This window comes from Sinohyriopsis cumingii, unplaced genomic scaffold, assembly GCF_028554795.1.
Source record: "Sinohyriopsis cumingii isolate HCF-2022 unplaced genomic scaffold, ASM2855479v2 utg003322l, whole genome shotgun sequence".
In the NCBI taxonomy this organism is placed as follows: domain Eukaryota; kingdom Metazoa; phylum Mollusca; class Bivalvia; order Unionida; family Unionidae; genus Sinohyriopsis; species Sinohyriopsis cumingii.
In genome coordinates this window covers 105,632-125,442 of record NW_028316456.1, presented here as the reverse complement: position 1 = coordinate 125,442, position 19,811 = coordinate 105,632, and the positions used below count along the sequence as shown (strand labels likewise).

Here is a 19,811-nt window from a genome sequence, read left to right as displayed (position 1 = left end):
TGTCTTTGCAGACCTCACCTCGTGTTTATGGAATGCTCGCCTGTTTCTCACTCCAATGAAATGAATCTGTTTAATGTTATATTGTTTATAGGCTTTCTGATATAACTATATCATGGATCTCCTATATGTAAATCATAATGACCATATTGTTTTCATCATATATAGCCTTTGGTTAGTTCATATTAGGTCCTTTGATTCATTTGTTTTCTTAAAGTCGACTGTCAAGTAATTTGTATGTGTAATTAATGATTACGCATTATACCTTAAGTAAAATGTCCTCAAATTTCTTTTCCCCGTACAGCGTTACCCCCGAGAGTCGTTTATTGACGTTTTAAGGTATATCCAAATACGCTGTTCGGTTCACCCAATGCTGCACGAGCAAAGTGCTTCAAGTGGGAAGATAAATTACCTTGAATTCTCTAGCCGTGGATTGCACCATGATCAGGGTATTTTTAAAGTCAAGTCACACAGTAATATCATTAAGCAACACATTTTATTTTGGAGCATTCCACTTTGCAGGAGTTATCTTAAGCCGTAGAGTGGTCTGAATCTGAAGGTCTGATTCTGGAAGTGTGAATTTGGAGGTTTCACAATGGGCCTGGATTTTGAGCTCTGATTTTGACTGAAGTTGATATCTGGGATGCATAATCTGGGATTCAATGTGCGATTTTGTATAACCTGTGTGCCGCTGTCAGTGGTGAACATGCCTCCGATCAATATAGTCTCCCGTGGTAAAGGACCAAAACTTCAAGACCAACGGCTCTGCAGTGTCTAAGGAGGTTTTTGATGGATTCTAGACAGAATGGGCGTGTCGGGCCATTAGTTTGGACTCAGAACGGTGGGAAATCGGAACGCACTTTTCAAAGACAAGATTGCCAGCGTCTGTATTTTGCTACGATCTCTCTGAAAATAAAGAAGCTAATTGAAAAGACTCGATGTGTTTCCTCTTGGACTTTGAAATACAATGCTATTTTGTTTGGATTACCGCATGGAATTTCGATAGATGACTCGCAAGAAAAGCTCAGCTCATCTTGTAATGAAAGCAAAAGAATGTAACCTTTATGGAAACGTGAGTCACTCTCTCGGACAGAGTAGATAAAAAATATTTTGGCTAGAATTATCCTTCCAGTAGTTGCAAAAAGATTACTTATTAAACTGTAATTTAGGTGACTGAAGCATGTTCATTACTTCCTGTCGATACAACGTCCTAGAGGTTTGGTTTCATTTGGAAAAGAAGAGATTATCTATTTAATTATCTATTAGCATTCATAGTCCCTTTTGAAAGTTGTTTATATTATCATGCATGGCATAAAATTGTTCATCGTATTTAGATTAGGAATGAACTCGTTTTGTATACATTAAATCAGTTATCATCTTGTCTGTGTACTTTTGATGTTGACCATGGTCATTTCATCTGTAAAGTGAATATAGTTTTAAAGATCTTTTTGCTTGTAGGATTGTTTAAGCTATCTTCTGTATCTACACTGAGGACGCTAAGTTTTCAAGCGTATGTTGTCAACCTTGTTCTTATAAATAAGTGGAATAACACCAACTCAGTCACATGATTCTTTGTACTTAAAAGTGTGAAGCAAAATCGCATACGTTGTCACATAATTTACGATGCCGTTTCATAGTCAATTAGGGAAGGACATGTATGTAATGATTATACATTTATCATCAATCTGCCATTGTACACAGGTGTTGATCGAGCTTAGTGTATAAATATATATTTCATTACATATATTTAATTCATGCAGAGACTAGCCTAGCTGTTAGACGTTTGTGCTCCTTGAAGCAATTAAACAGATAGTGAGTTTAGAAATTTAAAGTGAAGAAAAATTCAACATTATTGTATCGATCACCACAAATTGGGCAGCATAACACATGATAAACTGTTGCGCTCGTTCGGGACTTCTCGCTCCCTATGCAAGAATAACACCCCTATATCAACAAGCCGTGTTGAAAATAAGATTTTTCCGATAATAACATGCGTATCAAGTTTAATTTTGTAAGGTGTACATTTTAATGCAGCATAACTCGATTGATTTATCAATGATGTATGTGTTTACTTGGTTACATTCATGATTTATGATACTTCGTGGCCAAATCTATACATAACATTGACTGATTATAAATGACAACAACTCACTTATGAAAAGTGCCCAAAATAAACTTAGTGACGTTTCAGAGATTTAAGAATATTTCTTACAATTAAGGTAAAATTAAAATGCGCGCGCAATGGCTGGACAAAAATAATTGTAAAAGAATTGATAAAGAGAATAAACAAGTCAAATGGTTATTGCGTATTGTTTCAATGCCTTACCTGTATATTGTACTTTAAAGTCTGCAGAATTTTCACGCATCTATACTATGACGTAATTTCCTATCCACCGGTTTACAGCTACACATTGTCTTCGCAATCTAATGTGAAAAGAAATTTGACTATAAAGTGTACTGTTCAGTTTTACTTGCTTCAATATTGTGTTCTTTCGAAAGTGAACACAATCAAGCCGTATACTAATACCTTGAATTATTTGTTTTCAAAATGTAGTTCTTTTAATTTTGTTTAACAGTCTACAAATTATCAAAAAACAACGAATAAGAGATCAATTAAGTTGAAGGCTTTAATCGAAGTTTCTTTAATGTTTTGATTTCGACGGCTTATAATAGAATCCCTAAAAGCAGTACACATTTTGCTATTGCAATAAGTTTCTTTACCGTGTTGGACCGCTCCGGTGGGCTAGTGGTTTGAGCGTCCGCCTCGGATGCGGGAGGTTGGAGTTTCAATTCACGGGCGAGTCGTACAAAGGACATAAAAATGGTATTAACAGCTGCCTCGCAAATAGTCCGATAAATCAACACCACAAATCTGTGTTGATACTGATGGACGATGTTGTGGTATCAGCCCCTCATCAGAGAATCAGCATCATCACGGGTGAAAGACTGATTTATCGGCATAAATCGCTAGTCGCTCAGCATTAAGAGGTTAGATATAGGACTGGTTGACCTTGTTTCAGGATAATGTGACTGAGTGGGACATCATGCTACATGTCTGTGTCATGATGCCCCGGTGCTAGACATCACTGCGGACATCGTAGCGATATGACTCAAAAGATTGTTAAAGCTACGTTAAAAATTCAAATCACACTCACACAAACAATTATATATCTATATCTTTATCTATATCTATATCTATATATATATATATATATATATATATATATATATATATATATATATATATATATATAATTCCTTAAGTATATATTAGGACTGATGATCCCTTGTTATATTCTCTTGTTTATAGCATCATACAATGGATAAAATCATGCATCGTGGATACATTAGATATGAACTCGTTCTCGTTTTGTAATGCTCTATCAGTTATCACATTGTGTACTCTTTATGTTGGTCACATTCATGTCATATGTAAAGTCAAATACGATTGAAATATCCATCAATCTCATATATATTGTTTAATGTCTCTTGAAGAATATTTGCAAACATCGAGACAAAGTGGACGAAGTAGGAACATGATTAAAAACGTTGGGCTCGTCCGGGATTTGAACCCGGGACCTCTCGCACCCTAAGCGAGAATCATACCCCTAGACCAACGAGCCGTGTCGAAAAAGAGAATGTGAAGATTAATGATGGAAGTTGTATAGTATAATGCAGCATATCTCTATCTTTTTATCATTGATGTATACCTGCACCAAGTTACTTTCATGTTTTATGATACAGCGTTGCAAAATCCATAGATGACGTTGGGTAATGACGACTGACAAGATAACGCTTGTGAAATGTGCTAAAACTGAACTTATCAGTGACGATCAGATGTATGATAAAGGACATTTTGTAATAGTATTTAAAGGTTAAATTGCATCAAAATACTGAAACAGACTTTTGAAACATTGATAAACAGAATATATAAATCAAATGATAAAGCTTTACATGTTCAATGCATTACATGTATACTATATTTCACGATGAGCAGAATTATGTCACGCATTCTTTGTATTTTGTTTCCATCCTTCGGCTTACAGCAACGAATAGTCTTTGCAATTTAATGCGAAGTGATATTTAGTTATGGTGGATACTGGTCAATGATACATTACTTCAATGTTATGAATTTTTCAGACATATCGCTACGATGTCTGAAAACCATTATTCGATAACAACAAAATCTACTACAACTTATTTAGCGCCATAAGAGAAACAGAAAGATCTGCATCCAATTGTTTTTGTGTGTTCCAGATTGTTGAAATTTCTGTTAAGTTTTGGGAACACTCATTGAAGAATATAGGTTTTTCAACAACTATGTAGTAATTGGTGTTGAAAGGCAATATTACTCGACTGATTAATGTGATGTATTATCTCATCGAAACAATGTAACAAATTGTTCAATTTCTACTTTCTTTGATATTATTTAATCTGAATATCGTCATGTAGATATGACGTTATTAGATGAAAGATACATACTATTGATTATCGAATTGTCATTGCTGTTTTCACTTGTCTAGACTTATACGTGACATGCGCAAGCTAATCTGCTTATCTATATTACAATTCTGACAGCTATAGAAAATGGACATCTTTAGAACTAAAACCATCATACATGGGATAAAATCGTGCGTCGCACAGAGATAAGAAATGAGTACCTTCTCGTTTTATAGCTGTTATACCAATCATCATTTCTATGTGTGCTCTTGATGATGGCCTTGATCATGTCATCAGCAAAGTTCGATGAGATTTAATTTTCAATATACCTGGTGTATATAGTTCTTAATGTCTTTTTTGTAGAATATTTGTTTACAGGTTTGGTTGTACTATCGTATATAAATACAAAGAGGACGCTAATTTTTCATGCGAATATCGTCTCGTTTTCTTTTATAAATAACTGATATAGCACCAAGTCACATTCACATAATTCTTTGTATTGAAAATGTGTGACCAAATATCACACATTCAGTCACAATATTTACGATTCTATTTCGTTGTCATTAGTGCAGGCCAGGTGTCTAATGTTTAGACCTTCCTGTTACTGAATTACATGCTGAACGAGAGTTATGATACCCAAAGATATAACTAGTTCCTTTGACCAACGATTTATGCTGTCGAATACACCTGTCACTCTTTAGGCACACATTTGTCTTGCACTGATGTTTTTGTCAATATGTCATTGTACACAAATGTTAATCAGACCTTTGTGTAGATATATACTTTTAGTTACATATATGTATTAGTGCATGTGACCAGGTTTAGCGGTGAGATGTTTTGTGCTATTTGAAACAATTAAAATGAAGAGTTTAGAAAAAAGTGAAGAAAGATTCGGCATTATAGTAACGATAGAGACAAAGTGGGCGACGTGAAACATAATAAAATATTGGGCTCGTCCGGGATTTGAACCCGGGACCTCTCGCACCCGAAGCGAGAATCATACCCCTAGACCAACGAGCCGTAGTTAAAAATTATATCTGTTCCGATAATTGCCTGTATGACAAGTTTAATAGTGTTGGCTAAACATTTAATGCAGCATACCTCAGTGGATTTTGTCATTACTGTATGGTTTTGCTAGCTTACCGTCAAGTTTTATGATACAGCGTGGCAGAATATATAAATGACATTGACATATGATAAGTGTCAAAAAACCACTTACGAAAAGTCCACAAAATGTGTCTTCGCTAAATACAACACCATCCCAGCTTCATACTGTTAAAACACTGGTTCGTTTACTGTTCTTTTTTAAAAGTTGCTTAGACATTCCTTCTTAGCAGTTAACGTTCAGGAACTAGTCAGTAACCATTGTGAGCATTGTGTAGATTTTCAGTTTCATCAGGGTCAGCTACCAAAATATAGCCATCTTAAGACGTATGAATATATCCGTTTAATTCGACCAACAGGAAATGCTTTCATCATAGCCGATCATATAAATTATTAGGACCAACTATACACTTGAACAAATAAATATATTTTCGTCATAACAATTAAGAAATGAATTATTATCTTTAGCATATTTTTTCAACACAATAATAATACCATCCCTTTATCCCAATTCAATAAAGAGATGCATAACAATATATGTTAATACTTCTAATTCAGCTTTGGGGTTCTTTAACTACTGTATTCAAATATTACATGGAGTACTTACACAAATGGTACTACCAGATGCCTCTTTTGGCGCTCAGCATTAAGAGGTTAGTGTTAGGACTGGTCGGCCTGGTGTTAGGATAATGTGACTGGGTGGGATATCATAATACATGTCTGCGGCATGATGCCCCACTGCTAGACATCACTATAAAGTGGCACATTGCAGGTATCGAAGCGATATGACTGAAAAACTGTTAAAGCTACGTTCAAAATCAAAATCGCTTCACATCACTGTTGTTTAGCGCATGGAATTCCTATAGATAACTCGGAAGAAAAAGCCAGCTTCTCTTGTAATCAATGAAACTGAGTGTTGCCTTCATGGAAATGTAAAACCTTGAGTCATTCCTTCCGGTATTTGGAGTATAAAAAAATATCTAAGCTGGAATTAACCTTCGAGTAGTGTCAAAGAATGAACTCTCCAACTAGAATTATGGCGGCTGACGCATTTTCATTGCTGTCGATTCAACGTCCCAGAGGCATGGTATCAAATGGAACAGAAGAGATAATCGATGCTTTGAATGGTGCACTGCTGTTATATGCACCAAAAGGTTTCGCATGACAATGTGTGTAAATAATCTTTACCACGTGCCTAACGACTTTTATTAAACACTCTTGGTCTAGATTTGTAGGCGTGATTTTGGCTATGATTGCTGTAGATATTTGGAAGAAGAGACGTGTAGCATCATCTCGGATAGGTCTTCATATATTTAATTCGTTAAGTATTAGCACTGATAATCCTTTTTTACATTTCCATGCTTATATCGTTATACATGGGATACAATTGTGCACCGTAGATAGATTAGAAATGTATCTGTTTACTCTTGTTGTTGGCCATGGTCATACCATTTGTAAAGCATGATAAATTGAAATGTCTGTATATCTCCTGTATGAAATTTTCAATGTCTTTTGACGAATATTAGCTTGCAGACATGATTATAAGAACCGCTATAGCTACATTGAGGACGCTGATTTTTCAAGCGTATTTTGGCACCCTTGATTTTATATAAAACAAAATTGGTATACCAACAACTCGTATTCACATAATTACTTTCCACTGAAAAATGTGCAATAATATACCATATATGTAGTCAGATAATTTACGATGACACTACATTGACAAGTCTTTGTTATCAATATCAGATTGTCATTGTGTACAGGTGTTACTCAGAGCTTAGTGAAGAAATGTATATTTCATTGCTTATCTGGCTTGGCTGTTAGACGCTTTTGCTCTTTAAATTAATTAAAACAAAATGATGGCTTAATAAGTTTTAGTAAAGTAGGATATTATCGATGGCGACAAAGTGGGCAAATTAAAACATGATAAAATGTTGGGCTCGTCCGGGATTTGAACCCGGGACCTCTCGCACCCTAAGCGAGAATCATACCCCTAGACCAACGAGCCGTGATGATGAAATGTCTGTTCCGATAATTGTATGAATGTCAAGTTTAAAGATGGATGTTGTACGTTGTAATGATGCATACCTCGCTTTATTTATTATTGCTGTATGCCTTCACCAGGTTACGTTCATGTGTATGATCCAGCGTCGCAAAATCTATGAATGACATTGAGTAAATGACGATTGACAAGATAACGTTTATAAAAAGAGCTCAAACTGAATTTATCGGTGATCATCGAAGTTACATTTGAATGGTACATGCCCATATTAGATTTTCTTTAATGTTTTCATTGTAACCGCTTCTAAAATAGAATTCCCTGATAGCAATAGCCATTTGTTGTTATTGCATCAAAATTTGTTTCCAGTTTTCTTTGGTATTTTTGTTTTTGTCATGTTTTAGTTATTATCAAAGTAGCTGTATTTGTGTTTTAAAGTTGGAATTCCACAGAACTAGGAAATGTACATATAAATGGACAGTATCATATAATTAGTCCATTAAACACTGGATCGCGCTTGTAAAAGGCAATGTTGTCATCGTGTATACTTTGTAATCTCACGTAAACTAAAGATACTAATAGAAAAGATTTGGTGTAGTTACTTTTGGACTTATAAATACAATAACATTTCGTTGTGTTTAGCGCATGAAATTTCGATTGATGACTCGAATGGAAAAACCCGCTCGTCTAGCAATGAAAGCAAAAGAGTGTTACCTTCATGGAAGCGTGAAACATTGAGTCATTCAATCAGGTATTCAGAGTGAGTATAACATTATTTCAGCTGGAATTACCATCTTGTAGTTGCAAAAACATTACCTTTACAACTAGAATTGAGGTGGTTGAAGCTTTTGTATTGCTTTCTGTCAAGTGATATTCCCAGAGACATGGTGTAAGTTCCAACAGAAGAGAGAACTTTCCGTTGAATGTTGCATAGCTTTTATCTTATATAACAAAACATTTTGCATGCTAATGTGTCTTTGCAGACCTCACCTCGTGTTTATGGAATGCTCGCCAGTTTCTCACTCCAATGAAATGAATCTGTTTAATGTTATATTGTTTATAGGCTTTCTGATATAAATATATCATGGATCTCCTATATGTAAATCATAATGACCATATTGTTTTCATCATATATAGCCTTTGGTTAGTTCATATTAGGTCCTTTGATTCATTTGTTTTCTTAAAGTCGACTGTCAAGTAATTTGTATGTGTAATTAATGATTACGCATTATACCTTAAGTAAAATGTCCTCAAATTTCTTTTCCCCGTACAGCGTTACCCCCGAGAGTCGTTTATTGACGTTTTAAGGTATATCCAAATACGCTGTTCGGTTCACCCAATGCTGCACGAGCAAAGTGCTTCAAGTGGGAAGATAAATTACCTTGAATTCTCTAGCCGTGGATTGCACCATGATCAGGGTATTTTTAAAGTCAAGTCACACAGTAATATCATTAAGCAACACATTTTATTTTGGAGCATTCCACTTTGCAGGAGTTATCTTAAACTGTAGAGTGGTCTGAATCTGAAGGTCTGATTCTGGAAGTGTGAATTTGGAGGTTTCACAATGGGCCTGGATTTTGAGCTCTGATTTTGACTGAAGTTGATATCTGGGATGCATAATCTGGGATTCAATGTGCGATTTTGTATAACCTGTGTGCCGCTGTCAGTGGTGAACATGCCTCCGATCAATATAGTCTCCCGTGGTAAAGGACCAAAACTTCAAGACCAACGGGTCTGCAGTGTCTAAGGAGGTTTTTGATGGATTCTAGACAGAATGGGCGTGTCGGGCCATTAGTTTGGACTCAGAACGGTGGGAAATCGGAACGCACTTTTCAAAGACAAGATTGCCAGCGTTTGTATTTTGCTACGATCTCTCTGAAAATAAAGAAGCTAATTGAAAAGACTCTATGTGTTTCCTCTTGGACTTTGAAATACAATGCTATTTTGTTTGGATTACCGCATGGAATTTCGATAGATGACTCGCAAGAAAAGCTCAGCTCATCTTGTAATGAAAGCAAAAGAATGTAACCTTTATGGAAACGTGAGTCACTCTCTCGGACAGAGTAGATAAAAAATATTTTGGCTAGAATTATCCTTCCAGTAGTTGCAAAAAGATTACTTATTAAACTGTAATTTAGGTGACTGAAGCATGTTCATTACTTCCTGTCGATACAACGTCCTAGAGGTTTGGTTTCATTTGGAAAAGAAGAGATTATCTATTTAATTATCTATTAGCATTCATAGTCCCTTTTTAAAGTTGTTTATATTATCATGCATGACATAAAATTGTTCATCATATTTAGATTAGGAATGAACTCGTTTTGTATACATTAAATCAGTTATCATCTTGTCTGTGTACTTTTGATGTTGACCATGGTCATTTCATCTGTAAAGTGAATATAGTTTTAAAGATCTTTTTGCTTGTAGGATTGTTTAAGCTATCTTCTGTATCTACACTGAGGACGCTAAGTTTTCAAGCGTATGTTGTCAACCTTGTTCTTATAAATAAGTGGAATAACACCAACTCAGTCACATGATTCTTTGTACTTAAAAGTGTGAAGCAAAATCGCATACGTTGTCACATAATTTACGATGCCGTTTCATAGTCAATTAGGGAAGGACATGTATGTAATGATTATACATTTATCATCAATCTGTCATTGTACACAGGTGTTGATCGAGCTTAGTGTATAAATATATATTTCATTACATATATTTAATTCATGCAGAGACTAGCCTAGCTGTTAGACGTTTGTGCTCCTTGAAGCAATTAAACAGATAGTGAGTTTAGAAATTTAAAGTGAAGAAAAATTCAACATTATTGTATCGATCACCACAAATTGGGCAGCATAACACATGCTAAACTGTTGCGCTCGTTCGGGACTTCTCGCTCCCTATGCAAGAATAACACCCCTATATCAACAAGCCGTGTTGAAAATAAGATTTTTCCGATAATAACATGCGTATCAAGTTTAATTTTGTAAGGTGTACATTTTAATGCAGCATAACTCGATTGATTTATCAATGATGTATGTGTTTACTTGGTTACATTCATGATTTATGATACTTCGTGGCCAAATCTATACATAACATTGACTGATTATAAATGACAACAACTCACTTATGAAAAGTGCCCAAAATAAACTTAGTGACGTTTCAGAGATTTAAGAATATTTCTTACAATTAAGGTAAAATTAAAATGCGCGCGCAATGGCTGGACAAAAATAATTGTAAAAGAATTGATAAAGAGAATAAACAAGTCAAATGGTTATTGCGTATTGTTTCAATGCCTTACCTGTATATTGTACTTTAAAGTCTGCAGAATTTTCACGCATCTATACTATGACGTAATTTCCTATCCACCGGCTTACAGCTACACATTGTCTTCGCAATCTAATGTGAAAAGAAATTTGACTATAAAGTGTACTGTTCAGTTTTACTTGCTTCAATATTGTGTTCTTTCGAAAGTGAACACAATCAAGCCGTATACTAATACCTTGAATTATTTGTTTTCAAAATGTAGTTCTTTTAATTTTGTTTAACAGTCTACAAATTATCAAAAAACAACGAATAAGAGATCAATTAAGTTGAAGGCTTTAATCGAAGTTTCTTTAATGTTTTGATTTCGACGGCTTATAATAGAATCCCTAAAAGCAGTACACATTTTGCTATTGCAATAAGTTTCTTTACCGTGTTGGACCGCTCCGGTGGGCTAGTGGTTTGAGCGTCCGCCTCGGATGCGGGAGGTTGGAGTTTCAATTCACGGGCGAGTCGTACAAAGGACATAAAAATGGTATTAACAGCTGCCTCGCAAATAGTCCGATAAATCAACACCACAAATCTGTGTTGATACTGATGGACGATGTTGTGGTATCAGCCCCTCATCAGAGAATCAGCATCATCACGGGTGAAAGACTGATTTATCGGCATAAATCGCTAGTCGCTCAGCATTAAGAGGTTAGATATAGGACTGGTTGACCTTGTTTCAGGATAATGTGACTGAGTGGGACATCATGCTACATGTCTGTGTCATGATGCCCCGGTGCTAGACATCACTGCGGACATCGTAGCGATATGACTCAAAAGATTGTTAAAGCTACGTTAAAAATTCAAATCACACTCACACAAACAATTATATATCTATATCTTTATCTATATCTATATCTATATCTATATCTATATATATATATATATATATATATATATATATATAATTCCTTAAGTATATATTAGGACTGATGATCCCTTGTTATATTCTCTTGTTTATAGCATCATACAATGGATAAAATCATGCATCGTGGATACATTAGATATGAACTCGTTCTCGTTTTGTAATGCTCTATCAGTTATCACATTGTGTACTCTTTATGTTGGTCACATTCATGTCATATGTAAAGTCAAATACGATTGAAATATCCATCAATCTCATATATATTGTTTAATGTCTCTTGAAGAATATTTGCAAACATCGAGACAAAGTGGACGAAGTAGGAACATGATTAAAAACGTTGGGCTCGTCCGGGATTTGAACCCGGGACCTCTCGCACCCTAAGCGAGAATCATACCCCTAGACCAACGAGCCGTGTCGAAAAAGAGAATGTGAAGATTAATGATGGAAGTTGTATAGTATAATGCAGCATATCTCTATCTTTTTATCATTGATGTATACCTGCACCAAGTTACTTTCATGTTTTATGATACAGCGTTGCAAAATCCATAGATGACGTTGGGTAATGACGACTGACAAGATAACGCTTGTGAAATGTGCTAAAACTGAACTTATCAGTGACGATCAGATGTATGATAAAGGACATTTTGTAATAGTATTTAAAGGTTAAATTGCATCAAAATACTGAAACAGACTTTTGAAACATTGATAAACAGAATATATAAATCAAATGATAAAGCTTTACATGTTCAATGCATTACATGTATACTATATTTCACGATGAGCAGAATTATGTCACGTATTCTTTGTATTTTGTTTCCATCCTTCGGCTTACAGCAACGAATAGTCTTTGCAATTTAATGCGAAGTGATATTTAGTTATGGTGGATACTGGTCAATGATACATTACTTCAATGTTATGAATTTTTCAGACATATCGCTACGATGTCTGAAAACCATTATTCGATAACAACAAAATCTACTACAACTTATTTAGCGCCATAAGAGAAACAGAAAGATCTGCATCCAATTGTTTTTGTGTGTTCCAGATTGTTGAAATTTCTGTTAAGTTTTGGGAACACTCATTGAAGAATATAGGTGTTTCAACGACTATGTAGTAATTGGTGTTGAAAGGCAATATTACTCGACTGATTAATGTGATGTATTATCTCATCGAAACAATGTAACAAATTGTTCAATTTCTACTTTCTTTGATATTATTTAATCTGAATATCGTCATGTAGATATGACGTTATTAGATGAAAGATACATACTATTGATTATCGAATTGTCATTGCTGTTTTCACTTGTCTAGACTTATACGTGACATGCGCAAGCTAATCTGCTTATCTATATTACAATTCTGACAGCTATAGAAAATGGACATCTTTAGAACTAAAACCATCATACATGGGATAAAATCGTGCGTCGCACAGAGATAAGAAATGAGTACCTTCTCGTTTTATAGCTGTTATACCAATCATCATTTCTATGTGTGCTCTTGATGATGGCCTTGATCATGTCATCAGCAAAGTTCGATGAGATTTAATTTTCAATATACCTTGTGTATATAGTTCTTAATGTCTTTTTTGTAGAATATTTGTTTACAGGTTTGGTTGTACTATCGTATATAAATACAAAGAGGACGCTAATTTTTCATGCGAATATCGTCTCGTTTTCTTTTATAAATAACTGATATAGCACCAAGTCACATTCACATAATTCTTTGTATTGAAAATGTGTGACCAAATATCACACATTCAGTCACAATATTTACGATTCTATTTCGTTGTCATTAGTGCAGGCCAGGTGTCTAATGTTTAGACCTTCCTGTTACTGAATTACATGCTGAACGAGAGTTATGATACCCAAAGATATAACTAGTTCCTTTGACCAACGATTTATGCTGTCGAATACACCTGTCACTCTTTAGGCACACATTTGTCTTGCACTGATGTTTTTGTCAATATGTCATTGTACACAAATGTTAATCAGACCTTTGTGTAGATATATACTTTTAGTTACATATATGTATTAGTGCATGTGACCAGGTTTAGCGGTGAGATGTTTTGTGCTATTTGAAACAATTAAAATGAAGAGTTTAGAAAAAAGTGAAGAAAGATTCGGCATTATAGTAACGATAGAGACAAAGTGGGCGACGTGAAACATAATAAAATATTGGGCTCGTCCGGGATTTGAACCCGGGACCTCTCGCACCCGAAGCGAGAATCATACCCCTAGACCAACGAGCCGTAGTTAAAAATTATATCTGTTCCGATAATTGCCTGTATGACAAGTTTAATAGTGTTGGCTAAACATTTAATGCAGCATACCTCAGTGGATTTTGTCATTACTGTATGGTTTTGCTAGCTTACGGTCAAGTTTTATGATACAGCGTGGCAGAATATATAAATGACATTGACATATGATAAGTGTCAAAAAACCACTTACGAAAAGTCCACAAAATGTGTCTTCGCTAAATACAACACCATCCCAGCTTCATACTGTTAAAACACTAGTTCGTTTACTGTTCTTTTTTAAAAGTTGCTTAGACATTCCTTCTTAGCAGTTAACGTTCAGGAACTAGTCAGTAACCATTGTGAGCATTGTGTAGATTTTCAGTTTCATCAGGGTCAGCTACCAAAATATAGCCATCTTAAGACGTATGAATATATCCGTTTAATTCGACCAACAGGAAATGCTTTCATCATAGCCGATCATATAAATTATTAGGACCAACTATACACTTGAACAAATAAATATATTTTCGTCATAACAATTAAGAAATGAATTATTATCTTTAGCATATTTTTTCAACACAATAATAATACCATCCCTTTATCCCAATTCAATAAAGAGATGCATAACAATATATGTTAATACTTCTAATTCAGCTTTGGGGTTCTTTAACTACTGTATTCAAATATTACATGGAGTACTTACACAAATGGTACTACCAGATGCCTCTTTTGGCGCTCAGCATTAAGAGGTTAGTGTTAGGACTGGTCGGCCTGGTGTTAGGATAATGTGACTGGGTGGGATATCATAATACATGTCTGCGGCATGATGCCCCACTGCTAGACATCACTATAAAGTGGCACATTGCAGGTATCGAAGCGATATGACTGAAAAACTGTTAAAGCTACGTTCAAAATCAAAATCGCATCACATCACTGTTGTTTAGCGCATGGAATTCCTATAGATAACTCGGAAGAAAAAGCCAGCTTCTCTTGCAATCAATGAAACTGAGTGTTGCCTTCATGGAAATGTAAAACCTTGAGTCATTCCTTCCGGTATTTGGAGTATAAAAAAATATCTAAGCTGGAATTAACCTTCGAGTAGTGTCAAAGAATGAACTCTCCAACTAGAAATTATGGCGGCTGACGCATTTTCATTGCTGTCGATTCAACGTCCCAGAGGCATGGTATCAAATGGAACAGAAGAGATAATCGATGCTTTGAATGGTGCACTGCTGTTATATGCACCAAAAGGTTTCGCATGACAATGTGTGTAAATAATCTTTACCACGTGCCTAACGACTTTTATTAAACACTCTTGGTCTAGATTTGTAGGCGTGATTTTGGCTATGATTGCTGTAGATATTTGGAAGAAGAGACGTGTAGCATCATCTCGGATAGGTCTTCATATATTTAATTCGTTAAGTATTAGCACTGATAATCCTTTTTAACATTTCCATGCTTATATCGTTATACATGGGATACAATTGTGCACCGTAGATAGATTAGAAATGTATCTGTTTACTCTTGTTGTTGGCCATGGTCATACCATTTGTAAAGCATGATAAATTGAAATGTCTATATATCTCCTGTATGAAATTTTCAATGTCTTTTGACGAATATTAGCTTGCAGACATGATTATAAGAACCGCTATAGCTACATTGAGGACGCTGATTTTTCAAGCGTATTTTGGCACCCTTGATTTTATATAAAACAAAATTGGTATACCAACAACTCGTATTCACATAATTACTTTCCACTGAAAAATGTGCAATAATATACCATATATGTAGTCAGATAATTTACGATGACACTACATTGACAATTCTTTGTTATCAATATCAGATTGTCATTGTGTACAGGTGTTACTCAGAGCTTAGTGAAGAAATGTATATTTCATTGCTTATCTGGCTTGGCTGTTAGACGCTTTTGCTCTTTAAAGGAATTAAAACAAAATGTGGGCTTAATAAGTTTTAGTAAAGTAGGATATTATCGATGGCGACAAAGTGGGCAAATTAAAACATGATAAAATGTTGGGCTCGTCCGGGATTTGAACCCGGGACCTCTCGCACCCTAAGCGAGAATCATACCCCTAGACCAACGAGCCGTGATGATGAAATGTCTGTTCCGATAATTGTATGAATGTCAAGTTTAAAGATGGATGTTGTACGTTGTAATGATGCATACCTCGCTTTATTTATTATTGCTGTATGCCTTCACCAGGTTACGTTCATGTGTATGATCCAGCGTCGCAAAATCTATGAATGACATTGAGTAAATGACGATTGACAAGATAACGTTTATAAAAAGAGCTCAAACTGAATTTATCGGTGATCATCGAAGTTACATTTGAATGGTACATGCCCATATTAGATTTTCTTTAATGTTTTCATTGTAACCGCTTCTAAAATAGAATTCCCTGATAGCAATAGCCATTTGTTGTTATTGCATCAAAATTTGTTTCCAGTTTTCTTTGGTATTTTTGTTTTTGTCATGTTTTAGTTATTATCAAAGTAGCTGTATTTGTGTTTTAAAGTTGGAATTCCACAGAACTAGGAAATGTACATATAAATGGACAGTATCATATAATTAGTCCATTAAACACTGGATCGCGCTTGTAAAAGGCAATGTTGTCATCGTGTATACTTTGTAATCTCACGTAAACTAAAGATACTAATAGAAAAGATTTGGTGTAGTTACTTTTGGACTTATAAATACAATAACATTTCGTTGTGTTTAGCGCATGAAATTTCGATTGATGACTCGAATGGAAAAACCCGCTCGTCTAGCAATGAAAGCAAAAGAGTGTTACCTTCATGGAAGCGTGAAACATTGAGTCATTCAATCAGGTATTCAGAGTGAGTATAACATTATTTCAGCTGGAATTACCATCTTGTAGTTGCAAAAACATTACCTTTACAACTAGAATTGAGGTGGTTGAAGCTTTTGTATTGCTTTCTGTCAAGTGATATTCCCAGAGACATGGTGTAAGTTCCAACAGAAGAGAGAACTTTCCGTTGAATGTTGCATAGCTTTTATCTTATATAACAAAACATTTTGCATGCTAATGTGTCTTTGCAGACCTCACCTCGTGTTTATGGAATGCTCGCCAGTTTCTCACTCCAATGAAATGAATCTGTTTAATGTTATATTGTTTATAGGCTTTCTGATATAAATATATCATGGATCTCCTATATGTAAATCATAATGACCATATTGTTTTCATCATATATAGCCTTTGGTTAGTTCATATTAGGTCCTTTGATTCATTTGTTTTCTTAAAGTCGACTGTCAAGTAATTTGTATGTGTAATTAATGATTACGCATTATACCTTAAGTAAAATGTCCTCAAATTTCTTTTCCCCGTACAGCGTTACCCCCGAGAGTCGTTTATTGACGTTTTAAGGTATATCCAAATACGCTGTTCGGTTCACCCAATGCTGCACGAGCAAAGTGCTTCAAGTGGGAAGATAAATTACCTTGAATTCTCTAGCCGTGGATTGCACCATGATCAGGGTATTTTTAAAGTCAAGTCACACAGTAATATCATTAAGCAACACATTTTATTTTGGAGCATTCCACTTTGCAGGAGTTATCTTAAGCTGTAGAGTGGTCTGAATCTGAAGGTCTGATTCTGGAAGTGTGAATTTGGAGGTTTCACAATGGGCCTGGATTTTGAGCTCTGATTTTGACTGAAGTTGATATCTGGGATGCATAATCTGGGATTCAATGTGCGATTTTGTATAACCTGTGTGCCGCTGTCAGTGGTGAACATGCCTCCGATCAATATAGTCTCCCGTGGTAAAGGACCAAAACTTCAAGACCAACGGGTCTGCAGTGTCTAAGGAGGTTTTTGATGGATTCTAGACAGAATGGGCGTGTCGGGCCATTAGTTTGGACTCAGAACGGTGGGAAATCGGAACGCACTTTTCAAAGACAAGATTGCCAGCGTCTGTATTTTGCTACGATCTCTCTGAAAATAAAGAAGCTAATTGAAAAGACTCGATGTGTTTCCTCTTGGACTTTGAAATACAATGCTATTTTGTTTGGATTACCGCATGGAATTTCGATAGATGACTCGCAAGAAAAGCTCAGCTCATCTTGTAATGAAAGCAAAAGAATGTAACCTTTATGGAAACGTGAGTCACCCTCTCGGACAGAGTAGATAAAAAATATTTTGGCTAGAATTATCCTTCCAGTAGTTGCAAAAAGATTACTTATTAAACTGTAATTTAGGTGACTGAAGCATGTTCATTACTTCCTGTCGATACAACGTCCTAGAGGTTTGGTTTCATTTGGAAAAGAAGAGATTATCTATTTAATTATCTATTAGCATTCATAGTCCCTTTTGAAAGTTGTTTATATTATCATGCATGGCATAAAATTGTTCATCGTATTTAGATTAGGAATGAACTCGTTTTGTATACATTAAATCAGTTATCATCTTGTCTGTGTACTTTTGATGTTGACCATGGTCATTTCATCTGTAAAGTGAATATAGTTTTAAAGATCTTTTTGCTTGTAGGATTGTTTAAGCTATCTTCTGTATCTACACTGAGGACGCTAAGTTTTCAAGCGTATGTTGTCAACCTTGTTCTTATAAATAAGTGGAATAACACCAACTCAGTCACATGATTCTTTGTACTTAAAAGTGTGAAGCAAAATCGCATACGTTGTCACATAATTTACGATGCCGTTTCATAGTCAATTAGGGAAGGACATGTATGTAATGATTATACATTTATCATCAATCTGTCATTGTACACAGGTGTTGATCGAGCTTAGTGTATAAATATATATTTCATTACATATATTTAATTCATGCAGAGACTAGCCTAGCTGTTAGACGTTTGTGCTCCTTGAAGCAATTAAACAGATAGTGAGTTTAGAAATTTAAAGTGAAGAAAAATTCAACATTATTGTATCGATCACCACAAATTGGGCAGCATAACACATGCTAAACTGTTGCGCTCGTTCGGGACTTCTCGCTCCCTATGCAAGAATAACACCCCTATATCAACAAGCCGTGTTGAAAATAAGATTTTTCCGATAATAACATGCGTATCAAGTTTAATTTTGTAAGGTGTACATTTTAATGCAGCATAACTCGATTGATTTATCAATGATGTATGTGTTTACTTGGTTACATTCATGATTTATGATACTTCGTGGCCAAATCTATACATAACATTGACTGATTATAAATGACAACAACTCACTTATGAAAAGTGCCCAAAATAAACTTAGTGACGTTTCAGAGATTTAAGAATATTTCTTACAATTAAGGTAAAATTAAAATGCGCGCGCAATGGCTGGACAAAAATAATTGTAAAAGAATTGATAAAGAGAATAAACAAGTCAAATGGTTATTGCGTATTGTTTCAATGCCTTACCTGTATATTGTACTTTAAAGTCTGCAGAATTTTCACGCATCTATACTATGACGTAATTTCCTATCCACCGGCTTACAGCTACACATTGTCTTCGCAATCTAATGTGAAAAGAAATTTGACTATAAAGTGTACTGTTCAGTTTTACTTGCTTCAATATTGTGTTCTTTCGAAAGTGAACACAATCAAGCCGTATACTAATACCTTGAATTATTTGTTTTCAAAATGTAGTTCTTTTAATTTTGTTTAACAGTCTACAAATTATCAAAAAACAACGAATAAGAGATCAATTAAGTTGAAGGCTTTAATCGAAGTTTCTTTAATGTTTTGATTTCGACGGCTTATAATAGAATCCCTAAAAGCAGTACACATTTTGCTATTGCAATAAGTTTCTTTACCGTGTTGGACCGCTCCGGTGGGCTAGTGGTTTGAGCGTCCGCCTCGGATGCGGGAGGTTGGAGTTTCAATTCACGGGC

The 19,811-nt window shown here is 35.1% G+C and overlaps 6 non-coding genes across 6 annotated transcripts; all 6 read right to left on the bottom strand.

Moving 5' to 3' along the window:
- Positions 1 to 3,548: 3,548 nt before the first annotated feature.
- On the bottom strand, positions 3,549 to 3,620 carry Trnap-agg (transfer RNA proline (anticodon AGG)). The gene has a single exon. It is a non-coding gene; the product is annotated as a tRNA-Pro (tRNA).
- Positions 3,621 to 5,385: 1,765 nt separating this feature from the next.
- Positions 5,386 to 5,457, bottom strand: Trnap-cgg (transfer RNA proline (anticodon CGG)). Its single transcript has one exon. It is a non-coding gene; the product is annotated as a tRNA-Pro (tRNA).
- Positions 5,458 to 7,477: 2,020 nt separating this feature from the next.
- Positions 7,478 to 7,549, bottom strand: Trnap-agg (transfer RNA proline (anticodon AGG)). The gene has a single exon. It is a non-coding gene; the product is annotated as a tRNA-Pro (tRNA).
- Positions 7,550 to 12,050: 4,501 nt separating this feature from the next.
- Positions 12,051 to 12,122, bottom strand: Trnap-agg (transfer RNA proline (anticodon AGG)). The gene has a single exon. It is a non-coding gene; the product is annotated as a tRNA-Pro (tRNA).
- A 1,765-nt stretch (positions 12,123 to 13,887) lies between these two features.
- Trnap-cgg (transfer RNA proline (anticodon CGG)) lies at positions 13,888 to 13,959 on the bottom strand. The gene has a single exon. It is a non-coding gene; the product is annotated as a tRNA-Pro (tRNA).
- Positions 13,960 to 15,980: 2,021 nt separating this feature from the next.
- On the bottom strand, positions 15,981 to 16,052 carry Trnap-agg (transfer RNA proline (anticodon AGG)). The gene has a single exon. It is a non-coding gene; the product is annotated as a tRNA-Pro (tRNA).
- Positions 16,053 to 19,811: the final 3,759 nt, after the last annotated feature.